Genomic DNA, 21,282 nt, shown 5'->3' on the forward strand with positions numbered 1-21,282 from the left:
AGGAATCTCTTATTCTTCTTTCATATATTATATCACGGTTATTTCTTTGATCGTCTTCTTTTGTTATATAGTTTCCTATAGTGTTGTAATGTGGCCTCTTTCTCTTCTTAGGACAATTGCAAGCATAATGACTTGCCTTGTGGAAATTGAAGCATTCAATATGAGATAGCGATATGTCATTCCTTCCTTTCGTATTTTGAGAAGGAGGATTCCTTGATGGACCTCCTTTTGCCTTCTTTCTTTTGCCATGAGTGATATATGCAACGAGCTCTCCCTATTCATGCTTCTGAATCCTCCCTCTTGTTATCATCCTCGATTCGGCTTGAGTGAGCTTCCCAACAATTTCATCAAATGACACAAGGACATTGTTGTTATTGATTGTAGTAACGAAAGTTTCCCAAAGAGGAGGGAGACCTCTACGAGTCACAACTCTAGCTCCCAATAAGGCACATTTTCTCCAACTCTTTGCAATTGATATCTAAGGCAAGAGTTCCTCATAATGTAGGATTGAACAACTTCTCCTTTGTTCATCTTGGTTTTCTTGAGTTGATATTTCAAGTCGTTGATTTCATACATGTTGACTATCTTGTCATACATATCTTTAGACTTTCTTAAATTCCCAACACATGCAAGTAAATGATCTTGTAAACCATCAACTATAATTTGCTTTGCTTTGGACTCACCTTTCTTGTACCTTTTCTTGAGGGAAGCAAAAGCATTTTTTGGAGGCTCAGGAATCCTTCCTTGAATGTATTCTAGCACATCATTGTTGTTAGCTATGATCTCCAATATGACTTTCCATGCAACAAAGTTTGATGTATCTCCCAACTTTTCATGCTTGTTAAAGGTAGAGGACAACATCTTGACCTTGACTAGGCAATATGCTTTCTGAAAATGAGGGCTTCAATTCTTGTCTTCTTTTGGGCTTGTCCTTCACCTCAGCTCTAATACCATGTTAAATTTTCTGATTGTTCTATGTTGTATCAGTTACTTTAGCCCAATTTACTTCTTCATTAACAATGTATTCAATTATTAGCAATATCACCAATAATAAATGTAACTGAAGAAATAACAATATATGCAGTGAAAAAGAAGACAACAATACAACCATAAGAGACAACAGATTGGTCCAAGACCAGGGAAAAACCCCACAAGGGGGAAACCCTTTCAAATCTTCTTCTTTAATAGATCGTCATAAAAAGTTTTCAGCAGAGAGTACAATGAGCCCAATACATATGTTTGCAGCGGATACTAATAAATAAGGTCTACAAATCTATATAACAACAGAGATAAACCCAGATATATCAGATCATTGAAGCCAACTGATAAACCCAAGATCAAAACCCTAGATGCTCTTAGAAAAATGTATGCATGCATATGAAACTCTCTGGATGCTCTCTCTGCCACTGTGTGAGAGCATCTGTAGTTGCTCAAATGCTCTCAGGAAAGCCTTGTGCGTGCATCCAAGGTCAAAATCACCAGATATGCTAAAAAACCCTCATGCTTTCTCTTCCAGTTTCTATGTGTACGCTCGGGATGACCTAGACACTCTCAGGACTACTCTGTGCGAGCTTCCAGGGGCTGACACCTTTAGATTTTCCTCTAAACCCTTGGACGCTCCCTTAAGCCTTTGTGCTAGTGTCTAGGGATCTTTGGATGCTCCCATAAGCTTGTGTGCCAGTGTCTAGGGAATAAAATGCCCATTTCTATGCTAGTGTTCGGGGATCAGAAAGCCCTAAGTTAGAGCGAACCTTACACCTATGATTTCAAACCCTTGCGTGAACTCTTTCCGTCAAACTTGTGTGAACCAAGACAAAAGAGAAGAATATAAGATGTATTGATCAGTGCATTCAAATGAGCTTGAGGTTGCTTCTATTTATAGGCTCTTTTGCGGGTTCACTTGGGGTTAAGGCCAACCTAAGCAGTTACCCATGTGTTTAGGGCCGATCCATTACATAATGCATGTATGAATAAAATAATTCAAAACTTAACTTCTGCTTGACCAAATTGGGTGATCTTTAGGTCGATTTTGGTCCTCTCAAAAAGAGGAATTTAATGCAAGCATCATCCATTTTGGAATTTGACCCTAGTTGGAAAAATTAACAGAGGCATTGAATGCAAAGGATATTGGTGCATAATATATACCACACCGATGCTAAGAGATAAAAAATCCATAGGGCGTTCTTCTAAGGAATGACACTGAGGCACGCAAAAACTAATTGTTGTATCGATGTTTTTTATAACTTGCAATGCCGGTGCGTATCGTTTGTATAAACTCCCTGGTGCATTAGTTATACAAAAGGACTAGTGTTGTTAGTTTTCATAATGCACTGAGCTGGAAATACTATTTTGTGGGATCGGGGGGTTAGTTATTTGAAAGCACTGGTGTGTTAAGAATTATAATGCAACGGGGCATTATTCTCAAACGGGACCGGTTCTTGAAGAGTTAAATGCATGAATTCTCTCGTTTTCTTAAAAGACACTGACACGTTTTATATAACATAACACACTGACGCGTTTATATGTTATAGGCGCACCAATTTTTTGAATGAGATTTTCTCTTTTTTGGAAATATTGACCTGTGACAGTGAGATTATTATAAATTTTTAAATTTGTTATTCATAAAAAAATTGACATATATAATATAACAATATTCACATAAATTAAGTCCGCGTGGGGTAGCTCAAGTGGCAATGGCCGTGGAAATGAAGTCTCACCGAACCGGAGATCTTGGGTTCGATTCTTGTGCTACCCTCCCCGGAAATGGGGTGAATAATGGACATGTAAAAACTCAAAAATGATAAGGTCCTACCAAGCTTACCAAAAAAAATAAAAAAAAATATTCACATAAATTAAAATTTGATTATTGCATTTGTATATGATGTTTGGATTAATTTGTTATATTACCAGATTCCAAATCTCTTCACTATAATATTTAATCATTGGTGTAACATTTCACAACAACATTGGATAACGCAATAGAATAAATTAAAAATATGTTTTATTATATATCAATAAGAGGCTCTTTGTCATACAAAATTAGATTGTTATTGGTAACCCCTTGTCTTTCAATTGGGACACTATGTCCATTACATTAAACAAAATGTCTAATTTTCACAGATAATTATTTTAAAAAATACAACAGGTTGCATTGATATCCAAATCGATCATCATTCTTCATTGGAACTGTTGTCAGTGCTCGAGCTACTTCCATGACTTGGGTTATTTGGAGGAATATTTTGTTGATTGCATCAATTGTTTTCATCTTCTTGATCTTGCATTTCCATCTGCAAACATAAAAATAAAGTGTAATGAGTGTATCTACGTTGGTGAGAATACAGAAAATTGAAATAACTAATATACATCAATATAAATTGAATAGCAATGTACCATAATAAGAAGTGATTCATAAACCATGCACATGGTTTCAAAACCAAGTCTCATGCCTTGTTGCAACAAGTCTTCTGCTGATGTAGTTCCATACTTTGTTTCCTGCATGTTTTAAACCCCATTATAAATCATATATTTAATATAAAGGATTTTTTTGTTCTATTCATTATAAACTCAAAGAAGTAAAACAACACAAATACTTACAAATTCCACAATTAATTTTTGATATGCCAACATATACTCACAACTCTTATTTAACCCAATGTCAATCAATTCTTCTGATGGCTCTTCTTTGTATGTTAGCACCTATTTGAAGACATTCAAGGATGGTTGTTGTAAAAAGACTTAAAATATACAAAAATGATACCTTGATTTGTTATAAATAAATATTAACAATTTATACTCACAAACTTTGAAATCAACCCTTTTCTTCTGTGTCGTCGTGTTTTATGCGATGAATGAGTTCCATCTTGTTTTATTTTTTGTGAGAAAATACTTGAAAATTAATATTTAATACATTTTTTTTTTTACAAAATCAATCATGATTACATACATTTGAAGCACGTTATTATTGAGATGGCTCCTCCTGTGATGCAATTATGTTTATTTCTTTAACACCCTCCTTATACACTTTTTCGGACATTCCTACTGGCATGTTTCGCATATCAGCATGTTGATCATTTGGGATTTTCATTATCTTCCTAAAAAAAGTAATAAACTATTTTTATAATGATATATGAAAACTAAATATAATAAAATTGATATTTATAAATGAATGGTTTGTAGTAATATATACATATAATTCTAGAAAATCATTTAATACAATTAAGAATATTACCTTTTGAATTATTCTTTTTTGTTGTTGTATGTTTTTGCTATTGCAAGTGTGACATGTCTCATTGGCCGTTGCTTTGGGAATGTTTCATGTAGTTTAGATATAATTTGGTTCTTAAAATCATTGGATTGATTTTTGTATTGTAAGTGGAAAGCAAATTTATACGTTCAGTCCACTAGATCTCTCATAGTTATGTAAAAAAAAAATCCCTCTTTCATTAACCTCCAACACCACACTAGATGAGCTAAGGACCAATCATTGTTATTTACATGTTCTTTAATTTTTCTTTTCTTAGAACGACATTGATCTTTTCCTTAGTTGTTGCTCCTTTTAGAACATTAAATGTATATGAATTAATAGATTGTTTGAAACATGTTATCTAATATTCTTAAGTATATTATTAATGAAAAATTAAAAAAAAATTGTATTGAATAGTATTTTACCATTCACCTAATTCATCATTCTGCAATTTTTCTATCAGACTTTTATGTTCTTCTCCACTTAGATTATAAATAACCTTATCGACCTTGTTTATTTTGTAGCTTTGCATGACACCCATCAACCAGTACATATTAGTTAAACTTACATATAGTTCAAACATACTAATTTTGTAAAGAATTTACAAAGAACTTTCGTTTTCTACTTTTTTTGATGTGCTATCATTGTGTTGATCAATATTTTTGTTACTTTAGACCTTTCGTAACATTTTTTTTTACCAATATACAACCTGTAGCATTCAATATAGAATCCATTAAATATATTTTACAAATAAATCAAATAAATTTTAGCAAAAAAAGCTCTCGTAACCAGTGCGTTTAGAACATTAAATGCACTGGACGTTTAATTGTTCAGCACCGTCATGGATTTTTTATTTTTATTTTTAAATAATATAAAATTATGACAGTGGGATTTCTAAGAATAAATGTACCGAAATGATTTAACGGTGTTATTTCGAAGAGGCGGGTCAGTGCGTTATATTACACTGGGAGCAACGATTAATAGACTGGACATAATACAGAGTGTTTTTTTTTTTTTCTCGGTAAAGGCTAATTCTATTAAAGAAGTAAAAATATGTACAGAGAGGTTACATTTCGAGAGGAGGCCTCAGCCAATCCTCAGCTGTAAAATCATGGATTTTGCAATAGATCCCTTCAGTAAAAAATACATAGAGGTCCTGCAGACAAGATGTAGCATACTTATGGATTTCTAGACCTACATTAACAGCCAGTAGCAAAAAATCTCCGATGTTGACAAAATCAAATGACAGAGTGAACCAGTCATTAACTTTTAACTTCCTATCCAGGGCCTTAAGAGCAAAAAGACAAAAGATAAGAGCAGGATGGCCACCCGGCCAGAAATTACTGAGCTGAACCGGCATGATTCGGGGACGGTGGCGCTTCCTCCCTTTCCGGACTGGGTGATGCTACCCAGGTGACATAGCCTTCTTCATCCAGCACTGGCTCACCGTTGGGATGGGTGACCAGGTGCAGGATTCCAGAGTGTCTGCGAGAGGGACCACAAGGAGGAGCATTAACCTGAGCTGGAGTTGAATTCGGAATCTGATGCTGAGCGCCTTCCTGAACTGGATTCATAGGCCGAGTTTGTTCAGGAGCCTGAGGATCATCATGCTGACGGTCCGCGCGATAAACACGCCCGGATAAATCCCCAAGCAGTATGCCTTCATCTTGAGAAGGTTCATTCTCAGAGGGAACAGAGCTGGAGGGGCTACCTTCTTCTTCAGCAACCGAAATAGTGAAATTGACAGTAATAATAGGCCTGTTGACCTCACTCTGAAAAGAAAAACTAGAAGTCTGAAACGAGCTATTCGGACGAGCCCTCTCAGAATCTAACGACAGAGGAGATGGCGGAATTGAAGAAATAGGATTGACAATCGGGGGTGCAGGATGAGCACGACCCCCCCTATTACCATAGTTGCTACCCCGCCGAGGAATGCCACGCCTTCGCATTTTGCAAGCGGGCGCAGAGAACTGATGAAGGCAAATGGAGTGCCAATGAACCAGAACAGAGGGAGCTCTGTAAACCTTCCGACGTCTCCCGCTCCAAACACAAATGACTATGCTCCAAGGCAGACACGGCTTGGTATTAAAGATCGCTGGAACATAAATGCTATAACCCGGTTGCAGTACCCAGAGCCCATGCGCCGTCATGGTTGCCATGCTTGGGATTAACTCTAACTAGTTTCGAGACAGCTCCATACTAAATGCTACCACCTTGAGCCTATAAATCATAACTACCTCCTGTACAAGACGGTACGCCCTGATGCCAGCAATGTAGCCAGCTGTCGTTTCAGTGCGGCATATCATTGTTACCTGGAGGAAGCACCCGCATCCGGGTGACATAATATAGAGTGTTATAATATATTAGTGTGTTGTATTACATAGGGAGTACTGATGCGTTATATTACAGAGGGCGCACCGCAGAACATATAGTCGTTGAAAAAAAACAGAGAGGGCAGACAAGTTTGAATCTAAGTCAATAATTGATTCCCCTACTTTACATGTTCAATACCCTATATATAGTATGAACACAAACTCATTAAATCTAAAATGCCTAAATTGAAAAATCCTAACTGTGAAGTGGTAGAGGAAATTAAACCCTAAGGTGAAATTTTGCAGGAATAAGCAAGGGTTTAAGGTAAGTATTGAATTTTTTGTTTTTTGTTTGAATTTTAATTAAATTTAAATAGGAAAGTAGATCGTAAAATTTTTTACTATTAAAATCAATGGTAGATTTTTTATTATACAGGGTTTTCAATCTTTTTTTCTTGAATTGTGAATAAATATAACTAAAATTGTAAAATATTTTAACAGTAAAATTTAAGATTTTTGCTATCGAAGATTTTGAGTGAATCCCCATAGATTTCAACTTCTAATTGTTTGGTGGATCAAAAATATTTTGCAGCTCCACAGTGTTCTTAGTATGTCTCTCTTGCAAATGAGCTCTCTTTTAATTAAACCCTAACATAAATTGTAAAAAAAATTATTGGTAAAATAAACAACAAAATTTAAAAATTTTACTATGCAGTTTTTGAGTGAATCACCATACCTTTCAGCTTCTGATCTTTTGAATAGTTATGTTGCTCAAAAGTATTTTGATGTCTCATGGTATGTCTCTCTTGCAAATCATTCACTTGAAATTTTGGGTAAAATAATGAAACGATGAATAACTTTTTACTATTTAAAAAACTTTATGAAATTAGAGTTCTAAAAATCAATTGTGGTTTTCTTTTGAATTTAAAAAAAGAAAAAAAAACACGGTTTTTTTTTTCAATTTCTCCGCTCATTGATGCGTTAGATAGTCATGCGCACCAACATTGTCGGGGCGTGAAATTTTTTCAATGCACCAACATGATACATTTTTTTTTTCGAAACCGTGAAACAATGCGATTACTTTTTAACACAATGATGCAGTTTGAATTTAAAAGCATCGGTGCTCTAATTGTTATAAGAGCACCAAGTTGGTTGAATTCATTTTTATTTTTATTTTTAAATCGGGAAACATGTGTATAGCAGTGTTGTTGCTTTTTTTTTTGAAACGCATCGGTGCATTTTTGTAGAAAAGCATTGATATGATCATATATTTTTTTTGGAATGCCGAAAACTGATGCGGGTATTATTTGAACGCCCCGATGCTGCTAATTTTTTAGTGGCATCTGTGTGTTTTTTCTTATCAGCACACTGATTAGGTTTAAAAGTTATCTAAAATTTTAATTTCACATAAAATGGCATATTAATTTCAAATTATCCTTTAGGATGCATCCACGTGAATTACAATAGTTCATAGTATACATTTTTCGCTTAAAGTCGCCTTATTTCTTGAAAAATGGTTTGAAAACTATATTGAAATTCAGATTGTGGTTATACAGTTGTGGAGATTAATTTTGGATATGCACACAAATTTATATTTATGATTTTTCTCAAATGCATGGACAAAATATCAATAATATCAAATGGCCAATTCTTTAAATTCCAACTCATTCCATATTGTTGATTAAAGTCCTTCACGGATTTCTCCCTTTCCATCTCCAGTAAGTTCATACTTTATTCATGTTTCGATTATCTAATTTAATTTATTCATTTTTAATCCATGTCAATTGAATAAAATTGTATCCAAATTTGTAGGAACCTGAATCATAATCAAGTTCAGATGCAAAAAGTATTACTCCATATTTTAAAAATCATCAACATATCGCAAGCAGTTGGTAGATGAAAATGGACAACCTCTTCCCCCTGCCAATTGGAACATGGCATCTCCTAGACACAATCTTAGATCGATGAAGTGCTTACTAATATCATTGGTATCTTACTAATGATTTCGTTCAATATTTTTTGAAACTAAGATTCTAGTGATGATGAACAACCCATTTACCATCTTCTGGAGCACCCCACTACAATGACAACTCGAGAGAAGGTTGCATTAAGAACATGAATTAGAGAGGAAGCATACAAAGAATGGTTCAATCAACCACCTATTTAATTCCCTCTACGTTCAGATTCACCAATTAGGAATGATTACAAAAATAGTAGTTCTTCATCACAAGTTGGCAATGGAGTGAATCAAATGGAGGTTGATATGGATGATTACTTATGGGATACAACTGCCATGGAGGCAATGTTGTTAGATGCATTTCAAAACAATGAGCTAGGGGATGATGCTCATATCACTGATACCTTATTCGAAAGCTTGAAATTTTCTTCCACCACCCCTCTCTTTAGACTTGGCGGCAAGTGAAAGTCTACTCAGCTTGGGATACTGATGTTGTTTTAAAATGTGAAAGAAAATTTTGGCATGTTGAATGCATGTTTCTTAACAATATTGAGGTAATTGACTTGCATGATCAATCAAGTTCCTTATATTTTCTCACACAATCAAAATTATAAATGGTTGATTTTATGAATCTTAAATATTGACATTGCACAATTATATTCCCCACCAATTGTAGGATATTCAAAGATAAGGTTCTTCTGAGTGATAATGTCTTATTGCGTAGTTGCAAAGAGACAAAGCGGTTGTTGAAAATGTTGGGCGTTGAGTACATATCATATCATGCATATCCTAATGATTACATTCTATATAGAGGAGAATATGAAGACAAAGATATATGTTTGAAACGTGGGCATGACAAGTGTTATCACTGAAAAGTCTGTTGTCAATTTTTTTTTTTTAGCATAGCTTAAAGACAGGGTGTTTTCGCAGCACATAAATCTGTTAGCAGTTTCGCAGCGCCATATGTTTTAGTGATTTCGTAGCGAAAACACTGACCTTGCAATGGCTGCGCTACGAAATTGGGAAATGACAGATATTTAAGGTGGTCTGATGGCTGTGAAAGCATTTTTCAGAAAGCAACCTGATGTGCTTTGTATCTTAGGCTAGTGCAAAGACCTAAGAAATTCTTTTGATGTCTAACAAGGCAGTAAAGAGTTTGTAGTGGTTGACAGAATATTTCATTGTGATTGGTTTTAGAGCTAAATGTGTAGCTCTGGTTGAATGTACATGGCTGCTATTCTCCAGCCACTTGGTGAATATCCCGTTGCCTCTTTAGCAGTAGATTTGTCAAGATTGTGCACTTGAAACATAATCATCTCTATTAAACACCTCTGTGGTAGCACCTTTAATTCTATCATTAGGGCGGTGCTGATGTTACACCAATGCAGAAGCGTGTCAGATATGGGAGCTTTTCTAAAAACAGCTGTTAGTTCGATATGCCAATGCAATATCTAAAGGTAATATTAGAGGATGACCGTCATTATGAAGTTGATCTTTGGGTTAGTGCGCAAGAAACTTTCTGAACCAAAGAAGGAGCAGAGTGTCAAGGCCTCTACGCCAAAGACACCAAAGACGCCAGTAACTCCTGGATCGAAGACAATTTTTGTAGGAAACCTGTTCTTTTCTATTGATCCAGACACCATTATTGAATTTTTCCAAGATGCTGGAGAGGTGGCTGATGTTCGGCTGGCTACCAAGGATGATGGTTCCCCTTCAGAAAGTACAATAATAACAAACGAGTATCTTGTAAAAAAGATGGAGTTTCCTATATCAAATATTGGAGATGCAATCAAAGCACGAGATGCCCTCTATTTCTGGCAAAATATGGTCTATGTTGAAAAACTGGAGGAGAACAGATCAAACACTGAGACTATATTTGATAATATGTCTGAGGCTAATCTACAAGTACAAACAGATGAGTCAATGGTGGAAATTTTAAAATGCACCGGAGATGAAATCAAATTCAATCCTGTTGAGCGGGCCACTGCGTGTTCAAGTTCATTTGGAGACATCGAATTTGACAGTGATAATGATGGTCCAGGCTCTGGAATGTGTGATGCTTCTGAAGTAGAATCAGAGTTGCGTAATGGTAATGGAGCTGCAACTTCTGTAGAAGTTGATGCAAGTGGATTAATGAAGAGGAAGAAGGCATTGACACCTGAAGTGGAAAAATTATAGACACCATATTGAATGGCGTTACCAATGGCTTGAATTGCGGATTAGAGAACTTTTATGTCGGGCTTCCAAATACGACTACTTACTTGAAGATATTCAAGCAAGAAAGCCATGGAAGGATGAGCAGCAAGCTGTGAAGGCATTTACAGCAAGATCTTCCCCTTTAATAGATAAAGTTCACAGGCACCGGATTTTGCAGCGCAGGCGAAGGAAGAAAGTTGAAAATGTGGTGGAGTTGTCTTTGGATATCTCTCATCATCCCTTGTCTTCTTTATATGAGAAGAAGAAAAGATTGGAAGCGGATGGAGTCTCAATTGATAATGATTCTAACAGCATGAAAATTACAAGTACTGTGAATAACGACAGATTAGAGGAGAATGATTTCAAGGATCATTTAACAGGGACAGAATCCAAGGATGGAGAAAAATCTGTAGAGCAGTTGTTATGGCAAATTGAAACTTTACAATCACGTATGCTGAAGATGAAAAATCAACTAAGCAGATATAAGTCTAGAAAAGCTGTGAAATACTCTGCTAGGAACATTTCAAACAATTTCTTGAAAGCTAAGGCCTCAAAAGGGGTGTTCCAAGCCCCTGTTTTCTCTCCAGTTGACTCAATGAAGGTAGAAACACCAATTGAGAGAGGCTCGAAGTTGCAAATGGAGCCTAATCTCTCTTGTCAACGCAATTCCAAGTTTTATAACTCCGACTTGGTTATGTCATGAAATGTAACCTCATCTTTTGTTGAACCGGCTCAGCATGACTTCAATGAATACCCCAAGTGCCAATTGTTTGATACTGATATGATATTAGATCAGCCAGAGAGGGAAGACTCCAGTGATGAAGTAACAAAGGACAGTCAATCTGTTGCAAAGCATGCAGCATGTCTTGATGAGGCAGCAAAAGTCTTACAAAAGTTTTTGATAGAAGCAGGTGAGCTGAAGGAAAATAGTGAAGTCCAGGTTGATGAGTTGTGCAAAACCTTACTGTGTCGGTCATTCACAAGAGAGAGCCTTAAGGTATTCCCTAAAAATGTTCTTCACGCTCTTGTCTAACTTGTGAGAAATGAAGAAGCACCGTTAGCGCTGGAAAGGAGGCATTCTTGTGGAAATATGTACAATGAAGCAGATAGAAAATACAAGTGTCTTTCAAATCATGAATCAGTGGGTATACTTGATCAAACAGTTACAGACACAACAGTTACTCCTCAGCATGTTAACAATAGTGATCTGGTTGATCTAAAACTTAGTATTGATATTGGAGGAGTTGTAAAGGAGCGAAACATTGATTGTGAATTTTTGTGCCCTGTTTGTTCCATAAAGTGTGATCTATTTCCTTTTTGGAAGGGAAGATTAGAAAATACATCTGACATAGAATCCAGAGATACTCTGCAGAAACATCTCAAATCTGTAAATCATTGTCATGGATGGTACAGAGAGAAAAAGGTTAAAGGCCTTGCACTGCAAGGTTCTAAAAGCACATGAATCATTAGAACAAAGCACATGCTTTGATTTGCAGCAGTTGTTGGTTTCTATTTTAGAAGATAAGATGACACAGAAGATGTCAATGAGTATTAATGGCTTCTTAGAAAAAGAGCTACAGATTAAGGAAATTGAGTTGGTTGAGGGACTACAGTTTGTTAAAGTCAGTCAGGAGGATAAGACAGAGATAAAAAATATAAAAAGGGCATCGATTTTGTGTGTTTCAGTTCTCAATAATTATGTTAGGCCTAAGCTTGATGTGATCTTTGATGAAGAAAAGAAGGTAACCCACTCTAGTCTTATGAAGAATACAGAGAATGTGATTCTGAAATCCAGCATAGCAAAGGTGAAACTGAAGAATGGCAACAACAGCTATTCAATTTTATGAGGAGTTTAGAGGAAGACTGTGTTTTTTAAATCACACAACAGTTTCGTAGTGCGCTACGAAACTGCTGTAGGTGGTGATTTTAAACGCAGAGTAGCTATGTTGGTGAGATGACCGAGAAACTTGAAAGAGAGACACCTGTCCATCAATACAGCCTACAGCACATCCGGGATGTGGCAGCCCACTCTTTTTATTAAAGGATAAAAACAAGGATAAAGCATACTCCTTTGGATTCGAATATGTTGAGGCAAATCAAAGACCGACAAACAGGGGCCTATGTTTCAGGGTAACAGAAAGATATGTCATTAAAGACAAACATGGAGCATTAAAGTTTCATCACAGCCACCGCCAGAAAGTAAGCAGATGTCAAAGAATGAAGTTCATTGTAATTAAGGCCATCAAAGCTACCGCTGTAGTAATCCACTTGGCAGAGAGTGAATCTTGGTTGTAATAAATGCTTTTTCCAGCATGATGTAGTATTAGAGTTTTAATTGCTTTAGGAGTCCAGAGCTGTCAATTAGTCATAAAGTGGCTTTTATTAGTTAGTTTAAAGGTGAATAGGTGTCATTAAGAAAGGACTTCGAATTCCCCTCAGAGGAATCGGAGTCAAGTAGGAGAACTTTATAAATAGCTGAGAGAGAAATAAACAAGGGGTTGGATATTTTATACAAAAACAGAGTTTATTTGGGCCAATGTAAAGACTTATTACAGTAATAGTAAAACAGTGGTTGTTTCTTCTCAAGATTCTCAATGGATTATTTTGTTCAAATGTGATGGTGGTGTATTCTCTCAATGTTCTTTTACAGCCTTGTTATAGCATAATCACTTAGAATTCATTTTTAATGCTCTGACTTCCTGTATGTTTAGCAAGCTGTGGTTTATGTGAAATATGTTTGAACATCTGATGCAAAGAGCCTTGACTTCTATGAAATGACTGCACTTTTGTTTATTAAATGTGTGAGACTCCATAGCCCAATGAAGACCAAATTTGATGTGTGTCCAACCAGCTTTATTTTCATAAGTGTGTGAAGAGTTAGCCATCTGTTGTTGTGATTGATTTCTATCAAAAGTCTGTGAGAGAGCCCTCTCTGACTAGGAAGGCTAATTCCTAGTCTAAAGTCTGGTTGAAAGAGTTACATAAGATCTTACTTGGTTGCAGCCCTTAGTACTGGTTTTGTGATAACAACAAGTACCAAAATTAAAAAACATGTAAATCACATGGTCATCCTGATAAGATATTGAGGCACATGTCTATAATCCCAAGGATTCAAAGACTCTTTCATTGCAAAGAATTAGCTATGTTGCAGGGATGGCATGCCTAACATAGAGGTGAGTCAGGAGTTATGTGAATCGCAACAGATACAATAGCCATGAAGCATATAAAGGATCCATGGCCTGAAAAATTCAAGGATGAAGTACGAAATCTACAACTCATCATAGCCATGGATGGTGTCAACCCATATTCTCTCCAAAACACCAATTATTTTATTTGGCCTTTAGTAGTGATCAATAACAATATCACCCCCATGGTTTTTCTTGAAGAATGAACATCTTATGTGAAGAATATGGATGCCTACTTATAATCATTGGTAGATGAATTGAAGGAATTATGGGAAGGGATACATTTATACGATGTATCAAGACCCATGGCAATAAAGAGGAGTTTTAAGTCATATGGCATACGTGCTTACACCATACATGACTATCCAAGCTTATGAGTTTTCTCTGGTAAAATATTACATTCTTATTGATCTGTTTAGTAACAATTTTGTTTTGCATATTAATTTAATTAGTTGCAATTGTTCATATCTTCATGGTCGCTAACGTCCTGGCCTGTATACAATAATTTCGCAGGTCTTGTAACAAAAGGTATCATGGATGTAAATGTTGTGGACCTTCTCTGAATGCCAGGCAGTTCGACCACCTATGAAAGCTAGAGTATGATTGCTCTTGGGTATTCCTCCCAGAAGAACACCCTTACAGAAGAGCAACATCCACTTTCAATGGTAAACCAGAGGGAACCCAAAGGCCTGCAATAATGACACCAACTAAATGGCTTAGAGCATATGAGAGAGAGAAGAAGAAGGAATTTGCAAAAATGTTTGATTCAAATAGGGAGCCTATGTTTGATGATCCATAATTCCTTGACACCTATGTTGGGAAATTTCCCATTGGGATGAAAAGGAAATCTGCCTTTTATGAGCTCTCATATTGGGAACATCTTAAGATTTCCCACTTACTATATCCCATGCACATATTTAAAAATGTTTCATCTTCTTTATGGAGGCACATATCATCGAAGTAAAGTGACACATTGGCTTTAGGAGAGATCTTATTTCTTCAAAAACTAAAAAGAAACATTGGCAAAGACAAGAAAATAGGGGAGAGGCTAGTCCTTCTTGGTCTTTCAAAGAAGGTGATGTCCCATGGACTTTACAGAAATATGATCTTTCTTTGGCAAAGGAAGTTATAATGAATGTGAGGGTGCCTTCTTTATATGGGTCTTCACTACGAATTTGCTTCACTGTGGAAGAATATTTGTCGGGGTTGAAATCACATGACTATTTGAACCCTCTAAGAGCATGTATGTTAAAAACATGATTTTATTATTTTTATTTCTATGTAATGGGATATTTTATAATTGATTTTTGTATAATGTACTATTTACTGTGCGGTGTCATTATCCTTTGCCCGTGTGTGCGTGTGTTAATCATGAATTCCTCCAAGACCTACGATGTGTCATATCTAAATTATTTGCATTTGTACGTTGGATCACATAAAAGGAGATTCATATGGCTAGCATTCCACAGTGGCATGAAGAGATAGCCAAGATTGTTTGAATGTTTCATAAGGAAATATCGATGAGTTTCATGGACTTGCGGGTTCATATTCTAATTCACCTAGTAGATGAGGTTGAATTAGTTGGGGTCGTTTCTTGTCATTGGATGTTATTCTTAGAAAGGTAAATGAAGAAATTGAAAGGTTTTGTTCGAAAAACGGCAAAACCTGAAGGCTTTATGGCAGAGGGTTATATATCATATGAGTCTTTCTATTATGCTAGTGAGTACATCAATCATATCGATAACACACCAGGTGCGATGATTTGGGACGATGAAAGGGATGAAGACAAAAGAGAAGGGGAGCTTCTCAAAACGAATGGAAAAAGGTGCATTATAAAGAGTAAGTGCAGACTTGTCATTTGGCTAATTACTACACAATAACTATTCACACTGAACTTCATATTAATGCATATTTTGATCTCATGTGTACTATATATATATATAGATATATATGTAGATGTTGGTTTGATTTCATCGGTGAATTCAGAAATTGAATCCATCAACAAATTCATTCTTTACAATATGGCAGCGACAACCATGGGTCGCATTGTATGAAGAGAAGAGGAGGAAATGGGACAGTGATAGGAAAGAATTCAAATAGTTGAAAGGTAGAAGTTTGTCTTATCCTGATCATTTAAAAGAAAATATGCCAATGGCATGCCCTAATAGTTGGGTTTTTGATCAAGTTAAAGAGAAATATGGTGCATCTGGTTGTTACCCATGTGCTATAGAGGATGCGCTAAACATAGGGATTGGGTGCAACAAATTAGTAATTATATTCTCTTTATGTACATGAGTTTTAACTTCACACTACACCTTTTAATTTTAACATCTATATATATTTTATATTTTTAATTATGTTCGAGTTATTAGACACATGACACTGTGATTTTTTCACTTTTTTTTATAGGTGCATTTGTTCCCATCTATGTGGGCATATGGGCATCATTTTCGCACGTACGATGCCGATGATGGATGCATGACACAAGACTGTAGATTGGAAGTCGCGTTCGACCAATCTAGTCATGCTAGCCATCGTGATTAAAACCTAATGCAGGGGACATTAGCTTATGTTGGAAAGATACAAGAGATCATTCAAGTGGATTTCCCTTAGTTCCAATGTGTTATTTTTAGGTGCAAGTGGTGGGACAAATTTGATTGGAATAATATAAAGGAATATTGTGATAGTGGACGAATATCTATAAACTCTAGAAATATGTGGCATGAAGCTAGGGAGCCTTAAGTTTTCCCAAAACATTGTAACTAGGTGTTTTTTACCCAGATGTGTTGGACAAGGATTGGTAGTTTGTATTAAGACATTACCCTAGATCAAAACATATTTTTGAGAACAACATCGTTATCATGCCAAGAGAGGAAGATAATCAGGGTGATGACAATGGAGAGTGATATTTTCTTATGTTATTTAATCATTTATACCATTGTTGTATGTTTTTGTTACCATTATTTTGTTAATTAGTTTTTTTATTCATCTTGTTGGGATTTTATAATATAGTTGGTAAGATTCACAAACATTTTTACACGTTTTTTTGCAGTGGAAACATTTTTACATACTTAGAATTAATTATTTATGATTGGGTGCATTATCTATGATAATAAGGATTCAAGGTCACAACCCTTCTCAAATAGGAAAATGAGAACAAATTAGTGACTTTGTGATGGTGATTAAGAGACATTTGTTTGACTTTCAAATAGACTTGGTGATGCATTTTTATTTCCTATTTAGATTATGTGAAATAAACACTTTTTTTGTATTTATAACTAAATTATTTAAAATAGACATGTCTTTATCATTATGAACGTGATGTAATATTAGCTAGGAGAAATGTGAAAAACATGAATTTTAGTCACTATCGCATGATGAGTATGTGGAAACTATAATATTTTTTGAGATGTAAATTAAGAAATAATCAAATATATTATTTGTCAAAAGTTTGAACTAATATATTATCAATTTTGTATTATTTAACTCATATTTATTATTAAAAAGTTAAATTTAAACCAATACAATAGCGAATAAAGAACCAAAATAATATCAAAATAGATTTTTTAAAGTTATATTAAATCTAAATTAATTGCGCCGAGAGGCGCTCTACAACTTATTATTGGAAAGATGTTGTCACGTAACGTCACATTTAAAAATAGTAAAACAATAATTTAAATTAATAAATTAAAAATAATAACAAAAGAAATTAATGTCGGCCATAATTACAAGAAATAATATTATTGATATTACATTATTTGTAATTCATTCTATGTTCCATTTACATGTGATATTTAAAACAAAAATATATTTATAATTTTTTTTAATGATAAGTAAAATATTTCAATGTCCATATTAAATAACATAATTTTATAGATACTTTATATAGACAAAAGTAAAGTAATTTAAATTGATTTTTTTTTTTTTTTTTTTTTTTTTCACTTTAGTGAAAAAGATTGAGAGAATTCTTATTCCATTAATAGTCGTTTTCTAATTCAATGTATGAGGGATACTTGTAAAATTTTCAATGTTTAATATGGATTTGATATGAAATATTTTAGAAAATATTAATAATAAAAATAATTAAATGTGTATATACATGAAAAAATTATGAGTGGGCATATTTTAAAATATTTCAATGTCAACTAGATATATATTATATCAACTTATATCCATCTTAACTCTGGATCTGCCAAGCGCCTGGAGGGATCAAATCTCTTTTCACTCTAAAAGGTGTTTGCATCGCAAGGGATTTGATCCCTCTCAACGCTTGGTAGATCCAGAGTTAAGGTGGATCTGGGCTGTCGGTTATAAAAAATTGTGACTTAAGCTTTTTAAATTTAATAAGAGATTGAATTTTATAAACCAATATTAAATTAGTTAAATTGTATTTTTGAATAATTTATTATTAATAATATTTTATATTAAAGGAAATACATCTTGTTGCTGCGCGCGCGCCTGAAGCCTGCGACCGAGCCTTGGCCTGGGACCGACTGATTGAGCTGCACCATGGATCCTCCGGATCCGCCTGGTGGGGATCCGGAGCTGCAAAGAGCTTTCTCCAATCTGGTAAAGTCTCTCCCTCCGCAAAGACCTAGACCAACAGCAACAAAGTTTGTGAAGAAGCTTGATGTATTACAGGAAGTCCAACTACCTCCGACCATTCCACGCATGGCAGCCATTTCCCTAGCAGAGAAAGGGTTAATCGGGCAATTTACAGGACTATGGCCATCACCCAGAACAGTGCAAAGATGGGTCGAACGAAACTGGTCGGAAAAGATCCAGGGTAAAATATCCATCAGATTCTGTGGCAGAGGGTATTTTACCTTTCATTTTGAAACCAAAGAGGATAAAGATCTAATATTCAGAAACGGGCCTTACTTTATGGACTCCAGGGGCCTCTACCTCAATAAATGGACTCCGGATTTTGATCCAGAACTTGATATACCAAATGCGGTTCCAGTCTGGGTCAGACTGCCTCATCTCCCTCTTCACTGCTGGGGGGACGATTCGGTTAAAGCAATAGGAAATGCGGTTGGAAAATACATAGATCGCAGTGAACCTAAAGACAACATGCAGGCATGTGCGCGGATTTGTGTTGAAGTTGATCTGGGCCGAGGACTGCTGGAAGCAATCAAACTGAAAGTAGATGACTGGTGCCATATAAAGCAGTTGGATTACGAGCAGATACCCTTCAAATGCAAGGTATGCCACGAATACAGACACTTTGCAAATAGATGCACTAAAATAGTTAATGTAGAATCTGATGAGCAAGATGGGCAATGGGAAACTGTAAAAAGGAAAAAATCATCTCCTCCCCTCAAATCTATGGATACTGAAGCCCCTGGCCCTTCCCATCAGCACCCTTCCCTCCAGCATTCTTCCCACCAACAACCTTCCTCCTCCTCCCAGCAGCCTCCCCTTCATCAACCCTCCTCTCCTCCTATCCCTCCATCTTCTAATCCCTATGCGACCCTCTCTGAGGAAGATACCGGGCCTGATTTCCCCTCCTCTGATCCTCCTCTCCATCTCTCACCCCCTCACATCTCTCAGCCCTCCCCTGATACCCCCTCCACTAGGATTACCAGGAGCTCTTCAAAGGAACATGGAGCGCCCAATGATATCCCAAAAAAACATGGGCCTGGCAGAAAATCGGCCAAACAACAGAGAGAAGAAAATACTCAGAAAGACATCGCCATGGGCTCTCAGACTCTTATAGAATCCTTCATTCTTGGACACTTGGATAAAGAAAATAATAACAAAGGCAAAGAGAGGCGAGCACCTCTCCATGTAACCAGTAAATCATGATGAAAATACTATCCTGGAACTGTAGGGGACTAGGGCACCCCTCCAAGATAGTAGCCCTCAAGGACTTAATTCAAAGTGAAAATCCTGAAATTGTTCTTATCCAAGAAACAAAGCAAGATCAATCAGAAATTAACAGAGTTATAAGTCAGCAAAAGAGCTACAGTGGATGTGCAAGCGAAGCAAGAGGAGCCTCAGGCGGCATTCTAACTATGTGGGAGAGTAATAAATGGAACTGTGACTCCACCAGAATACATCAGAACTGGATCCGTGTCAATCTAGAAAGCAAAACAGGTGGCTCAAAGGTAACAATTTACAACATATATCCTCCGAATCAGTACAAAGAGAAAGAAGTGTGTTGGAACGCATTGGAAGCAAGTATAGAAGAAGAGCAGGACAACAATCTCATTATAGCAGGAGACTTAAATCTGGTAATGCACGCTAACGAAAAAAGAGGGGGAAATTTCATCCCGGATCCTTTCAGAAATCGACTTGAGAACATTATGCAGGAGCAAGACCTTGTCGATATCAGGCCTAAAAACCGTAGGTACACTTGAAGTAACAGAAGAATAGGAGCCGAAAATATTATGGAGCGTCTGGATAGATTCCTTATAAGCATAGCATATCTGTCCACCTTCACTACAGGTCAGTCAGATATTCTCAATGTTTCCGCCTCTGATCACTATCAAATAACACTCACTCTTCATAGTCAATGTCAGCTAGGACCTCTTCCTTTCAAATACTGTTCCATTTGGAATCGTTCCCCTACAACAAAAGATGTGGTGCAGCAGGCTTGGATCCAACACGTAGAAGGCTCCCCAACCTATATTTGGGAGACAAAATTAAAGAGAGTAAGACAGGCTTTAAAAAATTGGGCAAAGAACAATTACCAAGAGCCCGAGGTGAACAAAAAGAAAATTAAGCAAGATCTAGATGAAGTGCAGCAAAGCATTGAAGCCTTTGGGCTGTCCCAGCAAGCAAAAGAGCAAGAAACAAGACTATACTCCCAGCTGATACAAACTATAAGGGATGAAGAAACAAAATGGAGATTGAAATCAAGGCAGCTCTGGTTGCAGGAGGGAGATAAAAACACTTCTTATTTTCATAAGCAGGCTACAGTTCGAAAGGCCAGAAACACTGTGAGCACAATTAGGGACAATGAAGGGAACAACTACAATACTCAGGACTCTATAAAGGAAGCAGCCACCAAACACTTCAAAAACCTTCTGACTGAGGATAAAGATGAGGAGGATTACTCAAGTATGCTACAACACCTGTCTAAAGGAGCCACACAAGAAATGAACAACAATCTCAAAAAAGAAGTAGAAGAAGAAGAAATCCAAAAAGCAATTTGGAGTCTACACCCAGATAAAGCTCCAAGACCTGATGGGTTTCCAATCAGTTTTTATAGAGAGTATTGGCAGATGATCAAAAAAGATCTCTTAAAGATGATACGTTGGGTTCTAAAGAAAGGCAAAATGGGGGGATTTACCAACTCTACCTATCTAGCCTTAATTCCTAAAGAGAATAGACCTTCCACTTTTTCAAGATTTCGGCCAATATCTTTATGCAACTCAGCATACA

Source organism: Pinus tabuliformis, chromosome 4_2 (assembly GCF_031772625.1).
Source record: "Pinus tabuliformis cultivar Carrire ecotype Pingquan chromosome 4_2, CPIR1, whole genome shotgun sequence".
NCBI classification, from domain to species: Eukaryota; Viridiplantae; Streptophyta; class Pinopsida; order Pinales; family Pinaceae; genus Pinus; species Pinus tabuliformis.